The following is a 7761-nucleotide window of genomic DNA, read 5'->3' as shown; positions in this document are numbered from 1 at the left end:
TCGAATGGTTGGGAATAACTTAACCAATTCAAACATTTGTATTGCAATTGTAAATGCTAGCAAGAAATTGGAATGGTCAACTTAAGCTTAAGTTCTTGTTCACAGCATATCAAAGATGAGCAGAAAGCTCAATCAGAAGATAAAACAGCTGGGAGCCATTCCGTCGGAAAATTAAACAAATGAAAATGATATGGCTCCAATATGTTGGTAAACCCCCAAAGTAGCTAATTTTGCTATTTTGGATGATCAACGACCAATGCTAGCTAGTATTGATGTATGCTAGTAATTAATATCTAAGACTTTAATCCATTTTTACCATACAGTGACTCATCTCTTTAGTTGCAGCCTGCCCCTAAATGGCAGTGTGCTTAAATAGTGAGTACCTTGATTGTTACCTTGATTGTTTTTTTTCCTACTCTGATCTCTACTCTCTAGATAGACAAGATTACACACCTCTAGCTTCAAATTTGGGCCTATAAATTGGTCATGTCGTGTATTTCATTTAGAGTTACCAATAATCCCCACAATAACAAGGACCAGTCTTGAGATGATGGAAGCGGTTGGTATCCCTCACAACTATTTCACAGCCATCAATTTTAGAGATAACCTTAAATGCAGTATGACAGTTACCATTTAGAGATTTTTAATGATTTAAATGGAGACCCCAAGGGGAGTCTTGATCAGACCAATACGCAATGGCCATTTTCTCACTGTGGCGATAGAGAGAACGCTCCTTTTGCTACGGCTCCACATCATGCAAAACAATTTTTTTTACTGGACACATAGCCTGCCTCCTTTACTTGCTCAACTAATTCTTGAAACTTCAGAAATATCTCCATTATCTATAGGTGAGATGCATCTCCTGCAACAAATACCAGCACCTTGTTCTTGACCTCAATCCAGCTGCTCCCTGGATCTTTTATCAACCCCTTATCTTTCATCTTTCTTCTAACATTTACTGCTTCATCCCAACTGCCAGCTGCAGCATATATATTTGACAAGAGTACATATGTTGCTGTGTCCTCTGGATTATTCTCAAGAAGGCACTCTGCTGCATGCTTCCCTATCTCTGTATTGCCATAAATTCTGCAGGCACCAAGCAATGTACGTAAGACCACAGTGTCAGGCTTATATGGCATAGCCTTAATGAAATTTACTGCTTCTTTCAAAAGCCCAGCACGTCCAAGAAGATCAACCATGCAGGCATAGTGTTCCATTCTTGGAGTGATCCCATGCTGACGGCTCATAGAATCGAAGTAGTAACATCCATCATCCACTAAGCCCACGTGACTGAATGCAGAGAGAACACCGACAAAAGTTATGTGGTCCGGCTGTATGCCTTCATGTTGCATTTGTTTAAATAACTCCAGGGCCTCACTTCCATGGCCATGATGGCAATACCCTGCAATCATTGAATTCCATAAAACAATATCTACTCGAGACATTTTGTCAAACACAAGTTTTGCATATTCAATGCTCCCACATTTGGCATACATGTCTATGAGGGCGCTCCCTATAAAAACATCCAACAGAAGTCCAAATTTTATTATGTGGCCGTGAACTGACTTTCCCTGCTGAAGTGATGCGAGACTGGCACATGCCATCAACACACTGGCAAAGATAAATTGGTTCGGTCTCACGCCTGCCTGTTGCATTTGACAAAACAATTTCAGGGCTTCTTCCACGAATCCTTGCTGAGCATAACCTGCAATCATTGCACTCCATGAAACAAAATCTCGTAAGTGCATTTTACTGAACACTTTCTGAGCATCATCTGTGTTCCTGCAGTTTGCATACATGGTAAGAAGGGCTGTTCCAACAGAAACATCGATCTCGAGTTCAGTTTTCAGGATGTGGGCATGTACCTGCTTGCCCTGTTTTATAACGCGCCTGTCAGTACATGCCGAGAGGACACTGACAATTGTCACATTGTCTGGCTTGAGGCCTGTTTTTTGCATTTGACAAAAGAGCTTCAAGGCCTCCTCACAACAGCCATTGTGGATATAGCCTGAAAGCATTGTCGTCCATGAGATAATGTCCTGTTTGCACCGCATTGTATCAAACATTTTCCATGCATCTACTATACTCAAACATTTCGAATAGGCAGTTATAAGAGCGCACCGAATGGAAAAGTCTGCTTCATATCCACTTTTCATGAGTATGGCATGAAGTTGCTTAACCCATGTGAGAAACTCCGAGTTGGTGCATGCACTGAAAGCACTAGCAAAGGCAATCTGATCAGCCTTCACGTCTGCTTGTTGCATTTGACTAAAGAGTTCCAACGCCTCCCAACCATACCCAGCCTGGGCGTATCCTGCTATCATTATAGTGCAGGAAACTACGTTAATTTCAGTCATATTATCAAATACATTACGTGCAGCATCTATGCCGCCACATTTGGCATACATGCTAGCAAGGGAAGTCCCAACAGAGTTGTTTGACTCGAAGCCAAACTTTATTAAATCAGCATGCACTTGCCTGCCCTGCTCTAAGGCCTCTGGCGTAAATAATGCATTGAGTACACTTGCGTAGGTGATCCGGTCCGGACTAATGGAAACCCACTTCAATTGATCAAAAAGTTGGAGAGCTTCCTCATTATTCCCATGCAGTGCATATCCTGCAATCATTGTATTAAATGTGATTACATCCCGCATGGGCATGTTGTCAAACACTTGGCGTGCATCATCTATATTCCAGGTTTTCACATACATGTCAACCAGGGCACTTCCTACATAAATATCATTCTCGAATCCAGTTCTCATTACGTGGACTTGTACCTGTTTTCCCTCCTCTTGAATTCCAAGACGAGCACATGCTCGAATGGCACTAGAAAATGTAAACTGATTAGGCATGGTGCCATCCCTTCGCATTCTACAGAAAAAATTCACGGTATCCACCCCATGTCCATATCGACTGTATGCTGAAATGATCGTATTCCAGGAGATGAGATCTCGTACAAACATTTTGTCAAACACATTGCGTGCATCGTCTAAACTTTGGCATTTGACATATACATTAAGAAGGTTGTTCATTAAAAAGACGTCACATTCAAGTCCGGTTTTGATGATGAACGTCTGAAGGCAGACGCCTTCTCGCAGTGCTCTCTTGGATGCAGTAATTGAAATCCAGCGATGAAAATCCCGAAGGAATTTCTGTATCATTTCTCTTTTCGTAAACCATGCCTGCGCTTGAATTTCACTTTTCGCAAAACATGCCTGCGCTTCTACTCAATCCCATTCAGATTTCCACTCTATGAATTTGCGATTCCCAACCATTCCTTCAATTCGTAATGCTTAATGCCACAGTAGAATCCATGCTGTTTTCAGTTATTTCAATAACAATACCATTTGAGTTCGGTACACGATCTAAGTAAACAATTTGGCGGATAGGGGTTTGCGATCCCTAAGACGGCACTAGCATGGTTTCATCTATTGTGTTAGTCGCATGGTATTTTTCATAGTTGCTTGTTGTATTTATATTTTTCAGCCATTTAAAATTAATAATATGTTGCAGCAATGTGGGCAAGGTTTGAAATCAAAATCCAAGTAATATCATGGCTAGAGTAATACCAAGAATATATTCAAAAGTAATATCGTGAGTATATTTAACAATTTGCAAATTATAAACATTAAATTTAAGTAATATCATGTTTAGAGTAATATAATTTGTATGTTATAAATACTAATAACTTATGATGCAGGCAGAGTTGATACTCTAATCAATGGAGAAGTTTATTCCTTATTACAAGTTATTAGATATATTTTTGGGAATTAAACTAGATGAATGGAAAAATAAACAATGCTCTTAACCCCTTAAAATTATTAAAGAGAAAAATAAAACTCGTTACATAATGTGTTTTAATGTGTTTTAATATTATTTAATGTTAAAAGTACATCAATTGCGTGGACTCTTCTTAATAGTTTCATGTTTATGTTGTTATCTTTTGTTCAAAATTGTCATTTTGAATGTGTGTGAACAATGCTTGGAGTATGCCCTAAATTTGTTTTTGCTTAATTAAGAGTTAGTATTTTTCTTCTTTTTCCAGTAGGAAAAAACCAATAGACTTTGTATTAAAAATAAAAAGATTGTTTACATATTCAAAATTGTCCCAGCATATGCATCATATAGCAACATAATATATAAATTGTTCCCCTAATGCTAATCAAGTGACCAACCATTCATGCCAAAATATATGCAATGCCACATCAACATTCATATTATACATTATCCATAAGTGAAAAAACAAAAAACCCCATATACAACATAGGAAAATAAACTATGAGAAAGGAATTATTCGGGCTCCCTGAAATCAATCATTGATATAAGACACATATTTGATCTTTCCATGCTTGTATTGATGTCCAACCTTTGATAGAACATCAGCCACTCCATTCAGTTCTCTGTAAATATGAGCAAAGTGAACCTCATTGAAGAGAACCAACATTGACCAAATTCTCCTCATTGAGAAAGTAAGATAAGGAGGTGCAAATGTGGACTTCTCCAAAGCCTAGTCAATTACCACTTTTGAATCGCCAACAATATCTATATTTTCAATAGATAGTCATCTAGCATAGTCTAACGCACCCCATAACGCAATAATTTCTGACCTGGAATTGGAACTAGATCCACCAAACCAATTGAAATGGAAATACATACCAGGTTTGATAACAATCTAGGCACCACATCCACATCTACTATAGTTGGTGTTCCCATAAAAAAAAACCCATTGGGTAATTACGCTATATATTTAATGATTATTGGCCCAAAACCCAAAAGCATCTCACAAGAGTGATAACCTCTCCCATTTTGAGCCATCAATAGGTAATTACAGGTGGCATGGTTTTCCTTGAATAATAGTGATGAGTCAATCTGCATTAATGGATAACAATCACGGGTGGCATGGTTTTCCTTGAATAATAGTGATGAGTCAATTTGCATTAATGGATAACAATCAGTGATGACTATTGTTATGAAACCAGACATTCAACTTTATTTTGCTAGCAAACCAAACATTCCGCCACAAACTTTTGAATATCTGATTTAAGGCCATCCCAAAAAAATTCCTTCTTAACCCTGTGGTAAGTTTTTAAAAATCCTGAGTGCCCTCCTAAGGGAGAAGTGTGCAATTCCATAAGAATCTTTTGTTTTAGCTGGGAATTCTTACAGAGGTATAAGCGATCTTTGTACCATAATGAATCATTTTGCCAGCTAAATGTATCAGAAGTACTGGAATCTTGTTGTAGCTTTTGAATAAGTGCCCACACTTCTTCGTCATTCTTCCATTCCTCCCTTGCTTCGTTTATCCAATCTGGTTGGATAATAGAAATGGCACACAACAATGCTTCCACATCCTCATCCTTTCTTGAGAGTGCATCTGCCACCACATTTTGCTTCCCTTTTTTGTAGATGATTTCAAAGTCATAACCCAACATCTTTGTGACCCACTTTTGTTGCTCTTCAGAAGATAATCTTTGTTCTAAAAATTATTTAAGGCTATCATGATCCGTTTTTACCTTGAAGTGTCTTCCCATTAGGTAGGGTCGCCATTTCTTAAGTGCATGGAGTATTGCCAACATTTCCTTCTCATAAATAGCTTTGCTTAAAAACTTTCCCTTGATTGGACGACTTTCAAAAGCAATGGGTCTTTCATATTGCATTAGAACAGCACCAATTCCATTTCCTGAAGCATCACATTCCACAATAAAGGTTTTTGTGAAGTCCGGTGTAGCTAAGACCAGTGCTTGGCACATTGCCTCTTTAAGATGTTCAAAGGCCTTTGTTGCTTCCGGAGTCCATGAAAATGAATCTTTCTTCAATAATGTTGTTAGAGGTGCTGCTATTCTCCCATAATTCTTAACAAACTTGCGATAATACCCTGTCAACCCAAGAAATCCTCGCAGATGCTTTATGGATGTGGGGATTTTCCATTCCTTAATGGCTTTAGTTTTGCTAGGGTCTACCTTAACTCCTTCATGAGATACAATATGACCCAAATATTCCACCTCCTGGACTCCAAAGAAACATTTGGATCTTTTTGCATATAATTGTTTCTCCTCCAATAGTTGTAGCACCTTGTCAACATGTTCAACATGATCCTTCCAAGACTTACTGTAGATTAGTATATCATCAAAAAATACTAACACAAATTTTCTAAGGAATGGTTTGAAAATTGAATTCATCAAACCTTGAAATGTTGAAGGTACATTGGTAAGGCCAAAAGGCATGACCAAAAATTCATAATGACCCTCATGATTTCTAAATGCCGTTTTCGAAATGTCTTCAATCTTCATTCTGATTTGATGATATCCCAAACGAAGATCCAACTTGGTGAAGTAAATTGATCCATGCAATTCATCCAGTAATTCATCAATAACAAGAATGGGGAACTTATCTTTAATAGTGAGCTTGTTGAGCTCCCTATAATCCGGACACATGCGCCATGATCCATCCTTGTGCACCAATACTACTGGAGCTGAGAAAGAACTTTGACTCGGTTGAATTATACCAGCCTCTAGCATTTCTGCAACCATACGTTCAATTTCACTTTTTTGGACATAGGGATATCTGTACAGCCTGATGTTTGGAGGAACACTTCCTGGAATCAGATGAATAGCATGATCATGACTACGCATAGGTGGGAGACCTTTTTGAGTCTCAAATACCTTGGAATGATTGTCCAGGACTTTTTGGAGATCTGGAGAAATAGATGATTCCAATGTGGAAACATCTAGCGAACATAATTGTGCAATTACACCTCTTTGCTCCTTTTTTAGAAGCTTTGTCATGCTATTAGAGTTGATTATCTTTCCTGGTTTCCCTGCAATACCCCTTAATTCAACTTCCTTTCCTTCCGTAGAAAATTTGATGAAAAGTTCTTGAAAATTAAAAGCTATTGTACCTAAGGATTGTAGCCATTGGACTCCTAGTACAACATTAGCACCTCCCATTGGAATGGAAAGCATTGGGCTAGTCAATACATATTCTCCCATGGATAGCTTGATATTATGGCACTTTCCAGAGCAATTTATTGTTCCTCCATTTGCAATCATCACTTGACACTCTGGTGCTGGATATAGGAAGCAATTCAATTCTTTTGCTACCCTACAATGAATAAAATTGTGGGTGCTTCCTGAATCAATCAACACTATTACCTTTTTCTTCTTGATTTGTCCTTCTATCTTGATGGTTTGAGGAGTGGTAATTCCCGCCAATGCATTACAAGATATGGTCGGATTTATTTGTTCTTCATCTAGGCTTTGTTCCTGGAGTATATCTTCTTCTTTTGACCTTTCTTGCTCCTTTTCTTCTTCCTCTTCACAATCTATGTAGAATAATTTCTTCTCAGCACACTTATGACCTTTAGTGTATTTGCTATCACAACTATAACAAAGCCCTTTTGCTCTTTTTTCTTCCAATTGTTGTGGTGTCAACCTTATAGGTTGTGGAAGACTAGGGGCAACAACACTTCCGTCTTTATAGTTGTGAGTGGTATGCTTCCTGGTTGCCATAATTTTGCTTTCCATTTTTCTTGCTAACCTGAATGCCTTCTCTAATGAATCAGGTTCCCAAAGGCGAACATCATGTTGGATATTATCCTTTAAAGACCCTATGAACACATCAATCCTATGCTCTTCTGGAATATCTTTTACCCTTATGTTCAATTTTTGGAACTCCTCAATGTGCTCCATTACTGAACCCTTTTGTTTGAGACTTATCAATTGGCTAAAAAAAGTGTTGCCTTTTGTATCTTCATAATGTGCT

At 38.2% G+C, this 7761-nt stretch overlaps 1 pseudogene; it reads right to left on the bottom strand.

Moving 5' to 3' along the window:
* Positions 1-842: 842 nt before the first annotated feature.
* On the bottom strand, positions 843-3161 carry LOC149222300 (pentatricopeptide repeat-containing protein At2g27610 pseudogene; annotated as a pseudogene).
* Positions 3162-7761: the final 4600 nt, after the last annotated feature.

This window comes from Pinus tabuliformis, chromosome Q, assembly GCF_031772625.1.
Source record: "Pinus tabuliformis cultivar Carrire ecotype Pingquan chromosome Q, CPIR1, whole genome shotgun sequence".
Lineage (NCBI taxonomy): Eukaryota > Viridiplantae > Streptophyta > Pinopsida > Pinales > Pinaceae > Pinus > Pinus tabuliformis.
This window is presented reverse-complemented; position numbering and strand designations above follow the sequence as displayed.